General features: G+C 36.3%; 1 long non-coding RNA gene across 2 annotated transcripts in view; it reads right to left on the bottom strand.

The window, feature by feature from the left end:
- Window positions 1–10,811: 10,811 nt before the first annotated feature.
- Window positions 10,812–21,132, bottom strand: part of LOC139044961 (uncharacterized) — a 29,423-nt gene continuing 19,102 nt past the window's right edge. The window contains exons 2-3 of one of the 2 annotated variants that reach the window (XR_011502446.1): window positions 12,379–12,486; window positions 10,812–11,143 (exon numbers count right to left, since the gene is read on the bottom strand). This is a non-coding gene — a long non-coding RNA (uncharacterized lncRNA). The remainder of the gene's footprint in view (window positions 11,144–12,378; window positions 12,487–21,132) is intronic. The other variant, XR_011502447.1, reaches the window with a different exon arrangement.

Genomic DNA, 21,132 nt, shown 5'->3' with positions numbered 1-21,132 from the left:
CCAGTGATCAGAACGAACAGGGAGCAAAGCAATCACAGCTATTCGATTCACAAACTTTGTGATTTTAGGCAAGTTCCTCAAACTTCTATCCCTCAGTTTACTCATCTATAAAATAAGAATAATAAAAGTAGCTACCTCATAGAATCCTTGTGAGCACTAAAAAAGAAAATCCATGTAGTATACTTAGAAAACTCCAAATAAGGAGTTGTTTGTCTCAAAGAACTCAAAGACTAAACGACAGGAAGCATGAAGCACCTGAGTTCAGAATTGGGATCTCCCGATGCAGCCTCAGGGCTTCTAGCTCAAAGTAGCTTTCCACTGATTAAAATCATACCTTTTTACTTGCCTTGTGTGGCTACTTTTCATGGTAGAATTGATCTTTTATCTTTATCCTTTATTCTTGCCTCCCCCCTGCCCGCCAACAGAGAGTGTTTTAAACTCTGAGAAAGAGTTCCAAATCTGTAGGTGTAACTCTCAACTCTTTTATGATGTCTATATTCACATTTCCAGCCTCCTGATAGAAGTCTCCACAGGAACATCCCATGAGCACCTCAGAACACAATTGATTTACAATGTGGATTTAGGCATGTGAATAACTACTGTTAAAAAATAAAATTCAACCAAATAAATTTGAAGATCTAATTGGCTTTCTTAAATGATTCATGAATTGGGCAGCATCCCATCTAGCAAACAGAGGGGAGCTCTGTCAAGCTGCGGAGAAGAAAAAGTTTTTAAAGACAGAGAGGGAGTAGATAAGAGGAAATTATTAGGAAACAATGCATTGCTTCAGGCAAGCTTGCCCTCTTGGGGAAAGAAGAAAAGTTCTATCTATGGATTACCTCCCAGTGCTGACCAGGAAATTCCAGGTTGACTGGTTAAAGGTCACATCCCTGGGAAGGTTGAAACTGTAATTAGGTTAGGTATTAAGTTTTGGTGGAGCTTAACATCAGTGACTCCATTTTGGGTCTGTTGTCTCCTTTTTAACACTAGATATATCTGGAGTTCTCAGTTTCTGCAGTTAAAATAAAAAAGAAAACAGATTAAGGGAGTAAGCGTGGTTTAAGAAAATAACTTACAGGACTTTGTACTAACATTTTTTTTACTCCACATCCAAAACAAAAATTATCACCCCTCCACCTCTCACACATTGCTTTTGTTCCTGTCTTTCCTATCTAAGATTTATAACATTGGTTCTGTGAGAACAGATTCAAAAATCAAACATAATTTTGTCACTGTCATACTTAAAGCATTTTCATTGTTCCTTATTACCTGAAGAAAACAATCCCACCTTAGTCTGACCATCATCTGCTTTTTCAGTATGGCCCCACCATTCCGATTACCACACTTCACATTCTGGCAGTTCATAAACATTATTTTATTACCCCCGAAATTTACTTCCTCCAATACAGACTTGAGAAATTCTACATCTACTTCAAAATCTGGCTCAATTGCCCTTTACGGTGTGAATCATAGATAATTATTTCCTCTTCAGTTTCCTCAAGGTGTCTCCTTCTGAGCTCTTTAGCACATAACATTGGCTAATGTTAGAACAATTCACAAGTTTTATTTCTCCCATTAGATTTGGAAACTCCTTAAGGCATCAGCCATATTTTGTCCACATGACCTAGAATTGACACTATTTAAAAAATTTTTGTTATAGCTTATATGGTAAAAACGTAAATGCTGTGGAATAGAATAGTCTTTAAAATGTTTACACTGTTCAAATTTGCATGCAGTTTTTTTCTCAATAGAGTTTTATTTATTTATTTTTTTAAATTGAAATATAGGGGCTGGCCCCATGGCCGAGTGGTTAAGTTTGTGCCCTGTGCTTCAGCGGCCCAGGGTTTCACCAGTTCGGATCCTGGGCGCGGACACGGCACCGCTCACCAGGCTGTGCTGAGGTGGTGTCCCACATGCCACAACTAGAAGGACCCACAACTAAAAAAAATATACAACTAATACTGGGAGGATTTGGGGAGAAAAAGCAGGAAAAAAAAAGAAGATTGGCAACAGTTGTTAGCTCAGGTGTCAATCTTAAAAAAAAAAATTGAAATATAGTTGACAGACAATAATATATTAGTTTCAGGTGTACAACATAGTGATTTGACATTTATATATATTATGAAATGATCATCATAATAAGTCTAGTAACCATACAAAGTTATTACAATATTATTGACTATATTTCCTATGCTGTACATTACATCTCCATGACATTTTATAACCGGAAGTTTGTATCTCTTGATTCCTTTGACCTGTTTCACTTATGCCCCCGTCCCCTCCCCTCTGGCAACCACCAGTTTGTTCTCTGTATCTATGAGTTTATTTCTGTTTTGTTTTGTTTGTTCATTTGTTTTGTTCTGTTTTTTAGATTCCACATATAAATGAAATCATATGGTACTTGTCTTTGTCTGACTTATTTTACTTAGCAAAATACCCTCTAGGTCCATTCATGTTGTCACAGATGGCAAGATTTCACTCTTTTTTATGGCTGAGAAATATTTCATTGTGTATATATATACCACATCTTCTTTATCCATCTTTTTCCATATCTTGTCTGTTATAAATAATGCTTCAGTGAACATGGGGGTGCATATATCTTTTCAAGTTAGTGTTTTTGTTTTTTTCACATAAACAGCCAGAAGTAGAATTGCTGGATCATATTGTAGTTCTATTTTTTAATTTTTTTGAGGAATCTCCATACTATTTTCCACAGTGGTTGCACGAATTTACATTCCCACCAACACTGCACAAGGGTTAACTTTTCTGTATATCCTAGCCAACACTTGTTATTTCTTGTCTTTTTGATAATATCTATTCTAACAGATGTGAGATGATGCCTCATTGTGGTTTTGATGTACATTTCCCTGATGATTAGTGATGTTGAGCATCTTTTCACATGTCTGTTGGCAACCTCTATGTCTTCTTTGGAAAAATCTCTATACAGATTTTCTGCCCATTTTTCAGTCAGATTGGTTGGTTTTTTGCTATTGAGTTGTGTGAGATTTTATATATCTTAGACACTAACCCCTTATCAGATCTATCATTGGCAACTGTCTTCTCCCATTCAGTAGGTTGCTTTTTGTGTCTTGCTGGTTTCTTTCACTGTGAAAAGTTTCTTATTTTTCATGTAGTCCCATTTGTTTATTTTTGCCTTTGCTGCCTTTGTCCAAGGAGACAGATCCAAATGCATTGCTAAGATCGATGGAAAAGAAGTGACTGCCTATGTTTTCTTCTAGGATTTTTATGATTTCAGTTCTTACAGCCAAGTCTTTAATCCACTTTTAGTTTATTTTGGTATGTGGTGTAATTAAGTGGTCCAGTATCATTCTTTTGCGTGTAGCTGTCCAGTTTCCCCTACACCATTTATTGACGAGACTATCTTTCCTCCATGTATATTCTTGCCTCCTTTGTCATAGATTAATTGACCATATAAGTGTGAGTTTGTTTCCGGGTTCCCTATTCTGTTACATTGATCTATGTGTCTGTTTTTGTGCCAGTACCATACAGTTTGGATTAATATAGCTTTCTCATATAGTTCGAAATCGAGAAGCGTGATACCTTCAGCTTTGTTCTTCTTTCTCAAGATGGCTTTGTCTACTTAGGGTCTTTTATGGTTCTATACAAAGTTTAGGATTCTTTGTTCTACTTCTGTGAAAAATGCCCTTGGTGTTTTGATAGGGGTTGCATTGAATGTGTAGACTGCTTTGGGTAGCATGGACATTTTAACAATATTAATTCTTCCAGACCATGGGCACAGTGTATCTTTCCATTTACTCGTGTCGTCTGCAGTTACCTTCATGAATGTCTTACAGTTTTCAGTGCACAGGTCTTTCACCTCTGTGGTTAAATTTGTTCCTAGATATTTTATTCTTTTTGATGCAATTGTAAACAGGATTGTTTTATTTATTTCTCTGATTGTTCATTATTTGTGTATAGAAACACAACAGGTTTCTGTATATCGATTTTGTATCCTGAATTCATTTATTAGTTCTAATATTTTTTGGTGGAATCTTTAGGGTTTTCTATGTATATATCATGTCATCTGCAAATGGTGACAGCTTTACTTCTTCCTTTCCAATTTGGGTGAATTTTATTTCTTTTTGTTTTCTGACTGCTTTCTCTAGGACTTTCAATATTTTGTTGAATAAAAGTGGTAAGAGCAAGCATCCTTGTCTTGTTCCTGATCTTAAAGGAAATGCTTTCTGTTTTTCACTTTTGAGTGTGATGTTAGCTCAGGGTTTCTCATAAATGACTTTCATTATGTTGAGATATGTTCCCTCTATACCTACTTTGTTGAGAGTTTATAGCATAAATGGATGTTGAATTTTTGTCAGATGCTTTTCTGCATCTATTGAAATGATCATATGATTTTTATCCTTCATTTTGTTAACGTGGTACATCATGTTGATTGATTTGCAGAGGTTGAACCATCCTTGCATCCCTGAGATAAATCCACTTGATCATGGTGTATTATCCTTTTAACGTATTGTTGAATTTGGTTTGCTAATATTTTGTTGAGAATTTTTGCATCTGTGTTCATCAGGGATTTTGGCTTGTAATTTTCTTTTTTTTGTAATGTCTTTGTCTGGTTTGGGTATTAGGGTAATTAATGCTGGCCTCATAGAATGAGTTTGGAAACATTTCTTCCTCTTCAATTTTTTGTAATAGTTTGAGAAGAATAGCTATTAACTCTTGTTAGAATGTTTGGTAGAATTCACCTGTGAAGCCGTCTGGTCCCGAACTTTTTTTGCTGAGAATTTTTGATTGCTGATTTAATTTCCTTACTAGTAGTTGATATGTTCAGATTTTCTAATTCTTCCTGATTCAGTCTTGGAAGATTGTATGTTTCTAGGAATTTATTCATTTCTTCTAGGTTGTCCAATTTGTTGGAGCAAAATTGTAGTAATCTCTTACAATCCTATGTATATCTGTGGTGTAGATTATAGCATATTCTCTTTCATTTCTGATTTTATTTACTTGGGCCCTCTCTCTTTTTTTTCTGATTGAGTCTGGCTAGAGGTTTATCAATTTTGTTTATCTTTTCAAAGAACCAGCTCTTAGTTTCTATTGATCTTTTGTTTTTTGGGTTTTTTGTCTGTATTTCATTTATTTCCACTCTGATCTTTATTATTTTCTTCCTTCTACTAATTTTGTGCTTTGTTTGTCCTTCTTTTCCTAGTTCCTTTAAGTGTAAAGTCAGATGGTTATTTGAGACTTTTCTTTTTTCTTAGTAAGGCCTGTATTGCTACAAACTTCCCTCTTAGAACTGCTTTCGCCACATCCCATAGATTTAGCAACACTGTATTTTCATTTGTTTCAAGGTATTTTTTGATTTCCTCTTTGATTTCTTTTGGAACCATTGGTTCTTTAGCAGCATGTTATTTAGCCTCCATGTATTTGTGTTTTTTTTCCAGTTTTATTCTTGTAAGTGATTTCTACTTTCATGCTGCTGTGGTCAAAAAAGACGCTTGATGGATTTCAATCTTCTTTAATTTATTGAGACTTGTTTTGTGACTACATGTGACTACACTGGAGAATATCCCATGTGCACTTGAAAAGAATGTTTATTCTGCTGTTTGGGGATGGAACATTCTGTGTCTATCTATTAAGTCCATCTAGTCCAATACATCGTACAAGGCCAATGTTTTCTCATTGATATTCTCTCTGCATGATCTATCCATTGATGTAAGTGAGATGTTAAAGGCCCCTACTATTATTGTATTACTGTCAATTTCTCCCTTTATGTCTCTTAATATTGCTTTATATATTTAGGTGCTCCTATGTTGAGTGCACAGATATTTATAAGTCTTGTTGGGTTGGTCCCTTTATCATTATGTAATGCCCTTCTTTGACTCTTGATACACTATTTGTTTAAAGTCTGTTTTGTTTGATGTAAGTATTGCTAGCCCAGCTTTCTTTTGGTTTCCATTTTCATCGAATATCTTTTTCCATCCCTTCATTTTCAGTCTGTGTGTATCTTTAGATCTGAAATGAGTCTCTTGTAGGCAGCATATATAGGGGTCTTCTTTTCTTATTCATTCAGCCACCCTATATCTTTTTTTTTTAAGATTTTATTTTTCCCTTTTTTCCCCAAAGCTCCCTGGTACATAGTTGTATATAAATATTTTTTATTTGTGGATCCTTCTAGTTGTGGCATGTGGGATGCCACCTCAGCATGGCTTGATGAGCAGTGCCACGTCTGCTCCCAGGATCCAAACCGGCGAAGCCCTGGGCCCCCAAAGCAGAGCGTGAGAACTTAACCACTCAGCCATGGGGCCAGCCCCACTCTATATCTTTTTATTGAAGCATTTAGCTCATTTACATTTAAAATAATTATTAATAGATATATACTTATTGCCATTTTGTTAATTGGTTTCCAGTTGTTTTTGTAATTCTTCTCCGTTTCTTTCTTTTTCTGTTGCTCTCTTCCCTTGTAATCTGATGACTTTCTTAGTGTTATGTTTGTATACCTTTCTCTTTACTTTTTGTCTATCTATATAGGTTTTTAGTTTGTGGTTACCATGAGGTCATATATAACAACCTATGTATATTGCAACTATTTTAAGTTGATGATAACTTAAGTTTGAGCATGTTCTAAAAGCACTACATTTTTCACTCCCTCCAATGTTTTGTGTTTTTGATGTCATATTTTACATCTTTTTATTTTGTCTATCCCTTAACTAATTACTGCAGATATAGATAATTTTACTAATTTTGTCTTTTAACCTTCAAACTAGCTATACAGATGGTTCACCTACTACCTTTACTATCAGTTTGCCATTACCAGTGAGATTTTTTTCTTTCATAATTTTCTTATTTCTAGTTATGGCTTTTTCTTTTCCATTTAAAGAAGTTCTTTTAACACTTCTTGTAAGGCCAGTTTAGTGATGATGAACTCTGTTAGCTTTTACTTGTCTGGGAAACTTTTTATCTCTCTTTCAATTCTGAATGATAACCTTGCTGGGTAAGGTATTCTTGGTTGTAAGTTTTTTCCTTTCAGCACTTTGAATATATCATGCCACTCTGTTCTGGCCTGTAAAGTTTCTGCTGAATAGTAAGCTGATAGTCTTGTCAGGGTTCCCTTGTACATAATTATTTACTTTTGTCTTGCTGCTTTTAAGATTCCCTCTTGTTTTCTTTTTTGTTTTGTGAGGAAGATTGGCCCTGAGCTAACATCTGTTGCCAATCTTCCTCTGAGGAAGATTGTTGCTGAGCTAACATCTGTGACAGTTTTCCTATATTTTATGTGGGGTGCTGCCACAGCATGGCTTGACTAGCAGTGCTAGTTCCACACCTGGGATCCGAAACTGTGAACTCCAAGCTGCCAAAGCAGAGTGCTCAAACTTAACCACTATGCCACCAGGATGGCCTCAAGATTCCCTTTTGAATTTTTGACATTTTAATTATGATGTGTCTTGGTATGACTCTCTTTGGGTTCATCTTATTTGAGACTCTCTGTGGTTTCTGGACTTGGATGTCTATTTTCTTTGCCAGATTGAGACTATTTTCAGCTATTATTTCTTCTAATAGGTTTTTTGTCCCATTTTATTTCTCTTCTCCTCTTGGGACCCCTATCCTACAAATGTTAGTATACTGGATACTGTCTCAAAAGTCCCTAAAGCTATCCTCATTTTTTAAAAATTCTTTTTTCTTTTTTCTGTTCTGATTCGGTGATTTCCACTACCCTCTCTGTCTTCTGGATTGCTGATCCACTCTTCTAATCTGCTGTTGATTCCTTCTAGTGCATTTTTCATTTCAGTTATTGTATTCTTTTGCTCTGATTAGGTCTTTTTTAATATCTTCTACCTCTTTGTTGAAGTTCTTATTGTGTTCATCCATTCTTCTCCCATGTTCGATGAGCATCTTTATGACCATTACTTTGAACTCTTTTTCTGGTAGATTGCTTATCTCCATTTCATTTAGTTCTTTTTCTGAGATTTTTGCCTTATTCTTTCGTTTGGAACATATTCCTCTGTCTGCTCATTTTACCTAACTTTCTGTGCTTGTGTTTATGTATTAGGTAGATCAACTACATCTCCTGTCTTGAAGGGGTGGCCTTATGTAAAATTTGGTCTGTGCAGCCTAGTAGCACAATCCCCTGTGGTCACCAGAACTAGGTACTCCAGGTGTGTCTCCTTTGTAGGCTAGACGTGCTCTCCTTGTGTGGCTGGGCCACAATTGCTGTAGGTGCACTGGTGTGTGAGGCTGGCCTCCTGGGGCAGAAGCCACTCTGGAGAGACTCTGGTGCTGGCCAGGGCCATCTGCTGAGTGGGGTAGGGCAGGAGCTGCTTTGGTGGGAGGTCAACCAGGCCAGGTCCACAGGGGAATGCTGGGGAGGGGCAAGCAGTACTAGCAAGTTAGATAGGGAGTGTCAGAAAAGGCACCGGCCAGAGATAGGCCAGCTAGGTAGAAAGAAAGTGAAAAAAACATAGTGCCCTGCCACTGCTTCTGTCCCTGGAAAAAGTTCCAACAGATCCTCTCCCCTCTGATATATGCTCTATAATTAGTCAATGAATCTCCTTCACCTACAACCCAGGCACCTTTCAAACTGCTGCCTCTGCACTGGGACTCAGAGGGAGTGAGTTTGCATGCTCATCCTTTAGGAGCAGGGTCTCAGTCCTACAGCCCTCTAGCTCTCACTGATATAAGTCCCACTGGTCTTCAAAGCCAGGTCTGCTGGGGGCTTGTCTTCCCAGTGCTTATCTTCCCCTGGGCTGGGGAGCCTCAAGTGGGGCTTGGATCCCTTGCTCATCTGAAAGTTCCTCCATGGTTGTGATATCCTCCCATTGTGGGTTACCACACTGGGGGTGTGAGTCCTGACTAGACTGAGTCTCCACTCCTTCTACTCATCTCAGTGTGGTTTTTCTTTATATTCTTAGCTGTGGAAAATCTGTTCTGCTAGCCTTCAGGTTGTTCTCTGTGATAGTTGTTCTCCATATAGTTTTAGTTTCGCTGTCGTGGGAGGAGATGAGCTAAAGGATCTTCCTACTCTACCATCTTGATCCTAAATCCTGCATGCAGTTTTGATCATGAATTTGCTTCAGATGGGTCACTGAGATGTTTTTAAATCCTAAAAAGTTCATTTTAGGTGTTTTCTGTGTCAAAGATTTTATTATTATGTATATATTTTTGTTCAATTAAAATGTAGTCACTTTCAAAATTTACAACAGAGGAAAATAACATTACCTTCACTCATTTAGCAGATAATAAATTTGTAATACATTTTGAGCTCTTTGAATTCAAATCTGTAGAGATGTTAAGTATGGTTATCTCATATTGTCAGCATTTTGGCTGGAAACCTTTCCCTCTAGGCACATATGGGATTTTTATTTTTATGCATAAATTTGCATAACTGCTTTGCTGTCTTTCACAGACTACAGTCTTTAGACATTAACTTGACAAATAGCATGATCAAGTCATAAGTTTCAGTCTGGTTCAGTTTGAAACTTCTTAATGGGGATATTTACATATCTACTCAGCCTTCAATATTCTCCTCTCTCTCTCTGTCTCTCACTCTCTCTCTCTCTCTGTCTGTCTGTCTCTCTCTCTTTCTTTTTCTCCTCCAAAGAGGCACTTAGTCAGTAGTGACTGTAGACTGACATAAACACATTCATTTTCAAAAGTAATTTACATGGTTTTATTTAGTATTCTTAGATAACTCCACGGCAGCATAAAATATTCAAAAACAAGTCTCTTCAGAAAGCGATCACCAATTGTACACAGGAGAGATTATGCACAGGCAAGTGAGTGATTGTGCTGTGGCATTTCATAGCTTATTTATTTTCTTTAATGTTTATGTAGCCTACATGTCCTAGCTTCATCGGCCTACACAGAAAATGTCCTTACATCTACATTAACACTCAAATCCCTAAACTCTCTTCTGCTTGACTGCAAAGTTCCCCATCTTTCCCTCCAGTCGAATGTTCCTGAGTACTGCTTGCTGATTCTTGCCACAGCTCACTCGACTGGACTCTCCTGCCTCAGGCACAGTCAGGTCCGCAGACACCACCAGAAGTGGGACGTCTGCTCCTGATGCCAGTAAAGATGCCACTGGGGGCAGAATAATTTGTGCTCTGGCTCTCTCTTATCACTTGTCAAGTGAAAAAAATCCTATCCTTTGTCTTACACTCAGTTGGGTCCCATGGCAAGTTTGCTTAAGTGCCAGAATGCTGCAGTCAAGGACAATAGCTCTTTCAACTCCCACAAAGTCCTTTTCGTCAAAGAACACACAGATGCCATCAGAACTGCTACCTGCCCCTGAGCTGGCCCCTGAATTACCACTTTACTTCAACTCTGAAGCCATGTTTGAAATGTGGATGGTTGTGTGGGATGCTATTCTCTCTTAACGCGTGTCCAATATCAGAAGCCCCGTCAGGTCCTGTGCTCATTGACTGCTGCCAGGGCCTCTATTAAACTTGGGTTTGTATGAATACCGGTTAGGAGGAAAGCCCAAGTATTGCTCCCACCCAGGACAATCTTCAAAATCTATTTATCAGTGGAGGCAGATAGCCAATGACTCCACCATATAGAAGCATCTGAGTCCCAGATCTAACCCATTAACTTTGGTTTTATCATAAGAAATTTCATAATTATAATTGCTATTACAGGAATGACCACTGAAGTGTAGAAAAGAAAAACATCCTAATGTAAAAAGCTTCTAAAATTGCAGCTGTCAACATAAACTTCCTAAATCAAAGCCAGACTGCCAAGTTTCATATCCTTACTCATTAACTTACCACTTGTATGACCTTGGGTGAATGTGTTAGTTATCTGTTGCCATGTGAAAAATAACCACAAAATTAGCAGCTTAAAACACCACATATTTATTATCTCACAGTTTCTCTGGGTCAGAAATCTGGATATGATTTAACTGGTTCTCTGCTTCAGGGTGTTTTACTAGGCTGAAGCTCAAGGTCTCAACCAGGCCTAGGGTCTCATATAGGCTAGACTGGGGAAGGATGCTCTTCCAAGTTCACACGGTTGTCAGTAGGGTACAATTCTTTACAGGTTATTGGACTGAGGACATCAATTTCTTGATAGTTGTTAGCTGCAGGCCACCCTCAGTTCCTTGCCACATGGACTTCTCCCTATGGCAGCTTGCTTCATCAGAGCCAGTATAAGAAACAACTAATAGAATCTGCTAGGAAGAGGAAAGTTATAATCTTAAGAAACATAATCACAGAAGTGATATCTTATCATCTTTGCCAAAGTCTATTGATAAAAAGCAAGTCACAGGCCCTACGACACTCATAACAAGTGGTAAGGATAACAAGAGATCATCTAAGAGTCTGTCTACCAAAATAAATCACAACTTATTTGCGTATCTTTCTTTTTAAATATATAAAATGGAAGGATGAATGAAGATAACGATAGTACCTACCTCACAGATTTGTGAAGATTAAATCAGCTAATTAGCTAATATATGTTTATAGAAATGTGCCTGTACATATTATAGAACTCAGTAAAAATTATTTTTATTGTTGCTCATGTGTCATAAACTTAAATCAACCCAAATCTTTGGCCATACTCACAGCCTCCTTTCTTTGATTATGCAGGTAACTTCATCAAGTTTGCCACTCTCCTCAAATCTAATTTAGAAAAACCTTACTATCCATCAAGGTCTGCTCAAATAATACCTTTTCTAAGGTTTATTTCTAAGTCCCAATAGTTATAAATCTGTTCTTTTCCACTATGCATCCATACTTAATTTATACAAGTGGCAATTTTCTGTATAACGTTATATTTATAATTGTGCATTTCTCTACCTACAAGATAACAAATTATTTGGTGTTGGGGATTCTATTGTTAATGATGGTGTCTCTACAATGGCTACAAGTTCCATAAAGACTCATTTGTTTGAACCGAAAATTAGACTTTGGTCTAGAATTTTGTTATTGATCAGATAAATCAAAGAGAGTGTTAGAAAGAATCATGGGACTGGGTAAGTTGAATAAGATATAAGGAATTAGCCTGACAATTGCCATAAGAGAAGATAAGATTTATAAAAAGTAGCATCTCATGGTTGATACTTTATTCCAAATTATGATACCTATTTGCTAAATTCCTGTGTCTGCAAAGTTCTTATGAGATATTGAATAACTCAAACTCCTTTACAAACTGGAAGATTTGAACTCTTATTCTTGTTATGTTTCATGAAAAGTTTATAAAGCTTATAACAGGAGTAATTTGGACCAAAACTCAAAACTGTGAAATAGACAAAGTGAGCCATTCCCAGTCACATTTCTGTGTACTTACCCAACTTTCCTCATTACCCCAAGTGTCTAGAGACATCTTGCACCCTCTCTCATCACTATTTCCATATCTCACCACTCCCAAAGTAGACATATCAGAGTGTCTGTGTCTTTGCCTTATTACCTCCAGATTCAGTCCCAGGCAGGAGAATTCAACTGACAAAGCTCAAGTCTGTAGTCTAAGACTTCAGTGCTGGGATGTGAGATTCTGCCTCCCATCTATTCGATTTCCCTTAAATAGAAAAGGGGTTGGATGCCAGTCAGCCAAAAATAACAAATCTTCATTTTATCTTATTAATTTTAAATATGGTATTTCTCTATACTATCACATATTCTTCATTTCCAATGTAATATTGCCCTTGAAATTTAAAGATTAAAAATTTATTCTAGTCTCTTAACTAGGCTTATATAGTGAGAGATTCAAATAGTAATGAAAAAATTTTCCACAAAGAAAAACCTAGGACCAGATGGCTTCCCAGGTAAATTCTACAAAGTATTTAAAGAAAAATTAACACCAACCTTTCACAAGCTCTCCCACCCCCTCAGAAAAAAAAGAAGAAGAAAAAACACTTCACATCACATTCTATGAAGCCAGTATTACCCTGATATCAAAGCTAGAAAACGACGTCACAAAAAAAGAAAGCTATACACAAATATCCCTTATGGATATAGATGTAAAAATACTCAACAAAATATGAACAAACCAAGCCCAGTAGGATATAAAAAGAATTAACACCATGACTGAGTGAGATTTATCCCAGGAATGCAAATTTTGTTAATATACAAAACTCAGTCAATGCAATACACATAATAATAGAATAAAGGACAAAGACCACATGATCACCTCAAGAGATGCAGAGAAAACATTTGACAAAATCCAACAACCTTTCATAACAAACTAGGAATAGAGGGGAATGTCCTCAACCTTATAAAGGGCATCTATGGAAAAACTCAGCTAAAATCGCACTGTATAGTAAAAGACTGAATCCATTCATCCTAAGTTTTAGAACAAGACAAGACGTCTGCTCCCACTTCTTCTATTCAGCATTGTATTGGAGGTCAATTAGCAGATAAATCTCAATCAAAGCTATCCAGATTGGAAAGGAAGAAGCAAAACTATGTCTACTTGCAGATGACATTAACTTTATATAGAAAATCTTATCTACTAAAAAACCATAGAACTAATAAATGAGTTCAGCAAGCTTGTAGAATAAAAGATTAATACATAAAAATCTATTGATTTCTATATACCGGCAATGAACAATACAAAAATGAAATTAAGGAAACAATTCCGTTTATAATAGCAACAAAGAATAAAATACTTAGGAATTAATTTAACAAAAGAAGTGCAAGAATTAAACACTGAAAACTATAAAACATTATTGAAAGAAATTAAAAGAAGATCTACATAAATGAAAAGACGTCCCATGATCACAGAAGAGAAGATTTAATATTGTTAAGATGACAGTACTTCCCAAACTGATCTATAGAGTCAGTGCAATCCCTATCAAAATCACTGGTGCACTTTTCCAGAAATTTAAAAACTGATCCTAAAATATACCTGGACATAAATGTAAGGGTCCAGAAAAAACAAAAAATATTGAAAAGGAAACAAAGTTAGAGGATTCATACTTTCAGATTTCAAAATTTAATACAAAGCAACAGAGTCAAGACAGCGTGACATTGTCATAAGTCTAGACGTATAGATCAATGGAATAGAATTGAGCATCCTGAATTAAAATCTTCAGTTATTTTCAATTATTTTTTTACAAGGCTGCCAAGGTAATTGAATGTGGGAAGAAGAGTCTTTTTAACAAATTGTCCTGGGATAACTGGCTATCCACATGCAAAAGAAAGGAGTTGGACCCTTACCTCAACTACATATAAAAATTAGCTCAAAATGGATCATAGATCTAAATGTAAGAGCTAAAGCTGTGAAACTCTTAGAAGAAAACATTGGAGTAAATTTTTGTGACCTTGGGTTAGACAACAGTTTCTTAGATATAACACCAAAAGCACAAAAGACAAAAGAAAACACAAATAAATTGGAGTTCATCAAGTTCAAAAGCTTTTTAAAAGATACTATCAAGAAAGCAAAAAGACACCCATGGAATTAGAGACAATAACTGCAAATCGTATATCTGATAAAGAACTTGTATCTAGAATACATAAAGAACACAAAACTCAAAAATAAAAAGACATATAACTGAAAACTTATGCCCACACAAACACTTGCACATGGATGTGTATAGCAGCTTTACTCATAACTGCCAAAACTTGGAAGCAACTAAGATGTCCTTCAGTAGGTGAATGGATAAATAAACTGTGATACATTCACACAATGGAATATTATTTAGTGCTAAAAAGAAGTAAGCTATCAAGCCGTGAAAAGATATGAGAGAACCCTAAATACATATTACTAAGTGAAGAAGTCAATCTGAAAATGCTACATACTGTGTGATTCCACCTATACGACGTAGTGGAAAAGGCAAAAACTATGGAGACAGTAAAAAGATCAGTGATCGCTAGCGTGGTGAGGAGGGAGACGTAGGTGGAGCACAAAGGATTTAAGGGCAGTGAAAATACTCTGTATGAAACCATACTGATGGACACATGTCATTACACATTTGTCCAAATCCATAGAATATATAATACCAAGAGTGAACCCTAATGTAAATTATGAACTTTGGGTGATTATGATGTGTCAATGAAGGCTCATCAATTTTAACAAGTGGACCGCTCTGCTGGGGGATGTTGATAATGGGAGAAGTGATGCTTGTGTTGGGGCAAGAGATATATGAGAAATCCCTGTACCTTCCCCTCAATTTTCCTGTAAATTTACAACTGCTCTAAAAAAAATAAATTAAAAAAAAGACAAACCAATTAAAAAATTGGCAAAGGAATTGAAAATGTATTTTTACCAAAAAAGATATACGTATGTCAATAAGCACACAAAAACATGCTCAACATTATTAATAATTAGGAAAATGCAAATCAAACCCAAGATGAAATACCACTCCATACCCCTAGGATGGCTAAAATAAAAAAGACAAACAATAACAAGTGTTGACAAGGATATGGAAAAATGGAACTCTCATACGTTGCTGGTAGAAATGTAAAATAGTGTGCCCACTTTAAAAAATACTTTACAGGTTCCACAAAATGTTAAACATAGAGATACCATAAGATCCAGCAAGACCCACTCCTAGGTATATGCCAAGAGAATGGAAACATATGCCCAGACAAAAACTTATATACAATGTTTATGGCAGCATTATTCATAATGGCCAAATGGTAGAAACAACCAAACATCCATCAACTGATGAATGGATAAACAAAATGTGGTGTATCCATGCATGAGAACATTATTTGTCAATAAAGGAATCATTTGGCAATAAAAAGGAATTAAGTACTCATATGATATATGCTGCAATAAAGCTGTTATTTAAAAAACAATTGAATTGTAGAATGTAGACTAGAGCTAAAGAGGAAGGAAAACTTTTATAACCATGTAAATTTTTTTTTGCCTAACACTGTGCTTTTTAACTTTTAAACTGCCATACATTTACCCATTGCAGATTATTCCAGCCACTTTGTCCATATAATTATGTCTAAGTGATTTTAAAATAAATCAAAGTTTATTCTCTTAATTCTGTTTGACAATCGTACCTGTCAAATTTGTCAAACCATGACCAAAAACTTGTGTAAACAGATTGAAATATATTAACTTTAACAAAAAGTGCAACAAATTCCTATTAATTAATGGAACCACAATTCTGTTCAACTTAGAAGTATACTAACCAAATTGTGTAAGATGTAAAGTAGAATTCAGTCACTCTAAATTTCAAAATAAACCATTTGCTTTTCCAAGACCAAGAGAAAATCAACAGGAGCAAAAACAAAAGAAATGGTTTTACATGCATTTCACATTAGGTTACTTTCTTCCTTTGAAAATAATTTAACTAAAGTTTTCTTTTAAATGTCAAAGAATGAGCTCCTAGATGTTTCTAAACTTGAAAAATAGTCATGGAAAATTTGTTTCACATATCATGAAACTCTGGAAGCCTATCCAATAATGATCCATTGATTTGTTAGCCACCTGGGAACCGTGGGTGGTGTGGGTTGTCCAACTATCTTTTGATTTTGTCCTTGGAAAGAAGCGGTAGGTGCAATGCCAATGTTCCTTTCATATTCTTTTAATGCCAAAGAGATTGTGTTTTGAATCCCTGTCAGTCTCACCCCTTAATGCTGTTGAATTCAGCCCACAGTCGTTAAATAACCCTGAGGCATGTGAAAGTGGAGTTACTGCAATGTTCACAAAACTGTGGCCAGAAAACTAAAAATGTGGATCAGATGGCAGCAAGCTCTGGTTTTCCTTGTTTCTCTTCTAAATTGCACATCACATCTCTATAATCAAGCCAAGAGTGATTACACTCATCCTCTCCTAGGCTTCCGTTAAGAATTCTCTGAATGCATCAGCTTGATGAAATATTTCAGCTGCAAAATTACAATGTAGGTCTCACAATATAGTCTCATTTATTTTTTAAAAAAAAATCTGCCTGGTTAATCGCAAGTCTACATATCTCACATTGATCAATTTAATTAGCTACTTTTTAAATGTCATATAGCCACCCAGAGGGCTTTGAGTTACGAGTTTAGCCTTAAGAAAGCTAAACTAAATGGAATGATAAAATCAACCACCCTATCCAGAATTTTAAAATATGTCTTTGATACCTTTAATTTTTATTTGTGCCATCCTAGAATAAGGTTGAGAGTAATTATATTAAAATATATACATAATTTAATTCTGAGTAAGAACATAGCAGGTTAATAAGGGGAAAATACCTTCTCTTTCTTCCTATTCTAAGTATATTGAAAAATCAAATGTATGTTTATTTTCAAACTTGTTGTAAACTCACTTCTAGAACAAAGCTTAGGAGAGCCTGAGACTTCAAATTAAAAGTAATAGTTCATTTTCTCACTAGTTAAATCAACAATCATTTGTCAAATCGATATCATTCATGGGTAACTTTAAATATTAACTGTATGATCCATTTAACAATATTGATAAAATTCATATTTGAGTGCTTCTATGTGGCAGGCACTACCTAGCACTATTCCTATTTTACAGATAAGGAAACTGAAACACAGAGAGGCTAGGTCCCTTGCCCAAGGCCACACAGCTAGAAATGCAAAAACTAGATTCTAAAAGAGGCAACCTGGCTCTGAAGACCTCATGATTCACCCCTAGGCCATTCACCCCCACCCCCAACTCTCTCTGCTGTTATAGCAATATACAGCACTTTGACTTTATAATTTTCTTTCATTTCTTTATACTTTTAGACTTTTCCTTTCTGTTTTTCTTCTCAACCTTTTGTTGTTGGCTGAAGCATCGCTATTTTCAAGTCACGTTGATATCAGATACATCCCAGAGCCCTGATCCTGGATGGTGCCTTCATTATCCAAGCCTGTCCCTGCATTTGTCACGAGATTCCTGAGGCACCAAAATGGTGAGAGGCAGATGTGTCTACTGACTCATCAGTGATATGACCAGTTTGAGCAACTAGTTCAAAATTCTCATCTGAGTATTTGTTCATTCTGACAGTTTGTAGCCTTGGTGTATAGAGCAATTCATCTGTCAGACAGGAATAGTTTGAGTCAGTGTTCTTTAGTGGTGTCTCCAGAAAACCATCTAATTTCCCAAGGGTTGTGATAGTATTAGTCACACATGTCAGACTAAGTCATGCTTCTTCTCTAAAATAAAAACCAAGAGATACTATAATCCCCAAGGCATACATAGTTCAACGACAAGAAAAGATTTCCAGGGGCTTGGTGGAAACTCAATTATAGCAAAAAGTAGGCAATGTTTTATACTGTGAAACTTGTCCATTTTTAATCAATGGAAGCAAAGTGTCTTTTGCTTCCATGGGAAAAAGTAACACAGGGAGAGCTATTAAATTAACAATTGTAATAATCATGAAAAAAATGGTATTTAATACTGCCATAAATTTACAAATAGTTGACATGTATCTGTTTCCTTTCTCGGTATTAATTCTTTTCTTTTATTGTTGGAAATAGAAATGGATATATTTAAAATATATTATTATTTACCCCATTCTGAGACTATGGAAATAAAACTATTAATATCATACATTTTGTGCAAGTGTGCATGAGGAAGATTGGCCCTGAGCTAATATCTGTTGCCAATCTTCCACTTTTTTGGTTGAGGAAGATTGTCACTGAGCTACCATCTGTGTCAATCTTCCTCTATTTTATGTGGGATGCCACCACAGCATGGCTTGATGGGCGGTGCTATGTCCGCACCCAGGATCCGAACCTGTGAGCCCCAGTCAACCGAAGCGGCACCCGAACTTAACCACTACGCCACAGGGCTGGCCCCTATCATGCATTTTTATGGCAGAAGATAAAGAGCCAGCATATATGTTATCTTAAGCCCACAATAACCCAGAAGAATAGGAAGACTCGGGTTCATCAATGCTCAGGGACTCATACAAAGTCAGTCCGCAAGGAAGTAGCAGAACTAAAGACAGAACATACTTCTCCAGCCTCTTAAATTGGTGCACTTTCTATCACTTTCTATCATTGCACTTCCCTCATCTAAGTGCATGAGGGAAGAGAGTAGTCGTAGGTGATCCATGTAGTCTCCTTGCTCTCAATGCAGTGGTTCGAAAGCTTGAGTGCATGAGAATTACCAAAATGCAGATTCCTGGGTACTTTGTTTAAAAAAGTCAAGATTGTGGGGCCGACCCAGTGGTGCAGTGGTTAAGTGCGCACGTTCCACTTTGTAGGCCCAGGGTTCGCCAGTTTGGATCCCAGGTGCGGACGTGGCACCACTTGGCATGCCACGCTGTGGTAGGCATCCCACATATAAAGTAGAGAAAGACGGGCATGGGTGTTAGCTCAGGGCCAGTCTTCCTCAGCAAAAAGAGGAAGATTGGCAGCAGTTAGCTCAGGGCTAATCTTCCTCAAAAAAAAAAGTCAAGATCAGAGTCAAGGAATCTCCATTTTGATAGGAATATCTATTGATTCCATTGTCAGTTCAAAAAATTGAAACTTCCCCGGTATCCTAATTCTACTTTAATGTTTTGATTTTATGTACGTAAATTATAGAAGTCATCAGATAAGAATATGATGGCCAAACATTGAAGTCTTAGGAGTAAATTCAAGGGGAGCTGCAGAATGAGGGTGAGAGGAGTAATTTAATTGTCAAGACTACATTTTGGATGTAAGTACCTCTCTACAAACTATGTTTTCTCTTCTTACTACACTGTATTTTTCCTTTTTCTTTCTTGACATTCCAAACTGGGCTGGAAATTTGAAAGCAGTTTTCTTCATTTACATTTTCCATCCCTACACAAACCCCAACATTTGGAAGAAATGTCTGTTACATGTTATTTTCGACACTTCTAATCTTTGTCCCTGAAGAAAATTGGCAGTGAAAAAGAATAAGATGAAACTCTTCAAAATCCAATAATCAAATTAAGTTTAACTTCTGTCCTAGAAACAGGCAAGCCATTTGCAGAATTCTTCCCAAGCCATTCGTTGTCTTAATATTTGTTTCAATTTTTCCTCTGTTGGAAGATTTATTTCTAGCTGTAATTAATGATTTAGAAATGTTTCCTAGTTCACCTCTAAAAAAGTGATTGTCTTTGAAATTTAATTCTTAAGTTTATACCCTACTGTGATTACATCAGAAGCAGATTTGGAGTTTTATTAAAATTGTAGTTACTTCTTGATAAATCTAGTACTCTTCAGTTAAATCATAGAACTTGAAATTGAGAATATGACTTTAAACGGTAATTTCTGTGTATACGGAGCATCTTTGTTAATGAGCTGTCAAATCACTTTATTGAAATCTACTATAATTAATTGACTTACTGTTACTCAGAAGTGATCAGGCTGTTTTTAAAACTGACAGACAATAAGCTCTTTAAGATGAGCGACTGTGTCTGCTTCATCTGTGTGATCTCCCCAGCACATTGCATACGTTCAGGTTGTCAACAATTATCTATGTAATTATTTTCTTTTATAAGATTTTTGGATACACACCAGCAATCAGCTTCTGAATCTTCCTCTTACTCATTTTCTCACTTTAAGCAAATTAGTCAATCTCTCGTTTTTTTCATCTGCAAAGTAGGAATAAAAAAAGCACTGCCTTCATAGCGTCAGCTTGAGAATCGAATGAGATGATGTATACACATGATTCCAGAATCATACTAAGTGCTCAACTGAACTTAGCTATTAATAAATGACGGAAAGATAAGGAAATATTCTTTGATGGTCACATGTACATTATAAAGACAAGCAATTGGAAATAACCTAAATATGCATCTAGAGGAGATTTATTGAAGAAAATTATATATGTATATGGAATATTACATATAATGGAACATTATACCATCATGAAAAGAGATAAGTGCTTTATGTACTGATACGGAATTCACTACAAGAAACGCTGTTATGGGGCTGGCCCCACGGCCAAGCGGGTAAGTTTGCACGCTCTGCTTCAGTCGCCCAGGGTTTTGCCAGTTCGGGTTCTGGGTGCAGACCTCGCACCGCTCATCAAGCCATGCTGAAGCGGCGTCCCACATGGCACAACTAGAGGGACCTACAACTAGAATATACAACTATGTACTGGGGGGCTTTGGGGCAAAGAAGAGAAAAAAAAGATTGGCAACAGATGTAGATCAGGGCCAATCTTTAAAAAAAAAAAGAAATGCTGTTATCTAAAAAGCAAAGTATAGTGCAGAGTAGGTATGTATGCCACCATGAGCAAAAAAGAAAGAGAGGAAATCGTATATGTATATATATCTCTCAACATGCTACGGAGATCACGTATGTGAATCAGACACAGACT

Source organism: Equus asinus, chromosome 3, assembly GCF_041296235.1.
Source record: "Equus asinus isolate D_3611 breed Donkey chromosome 3, EquAss-T2T_v2, whole genome shotgun sequence".
Taxonomy (NCBI): domain Eukaryota; kingdom Metazoa; phylum Chordata; class Mammalia; order Perissodactyla; family Equidae; genus Equus; species Equus asinus.
This window is presented reverse-complemented; position numbering and strand designations above follow the sequence as displayed.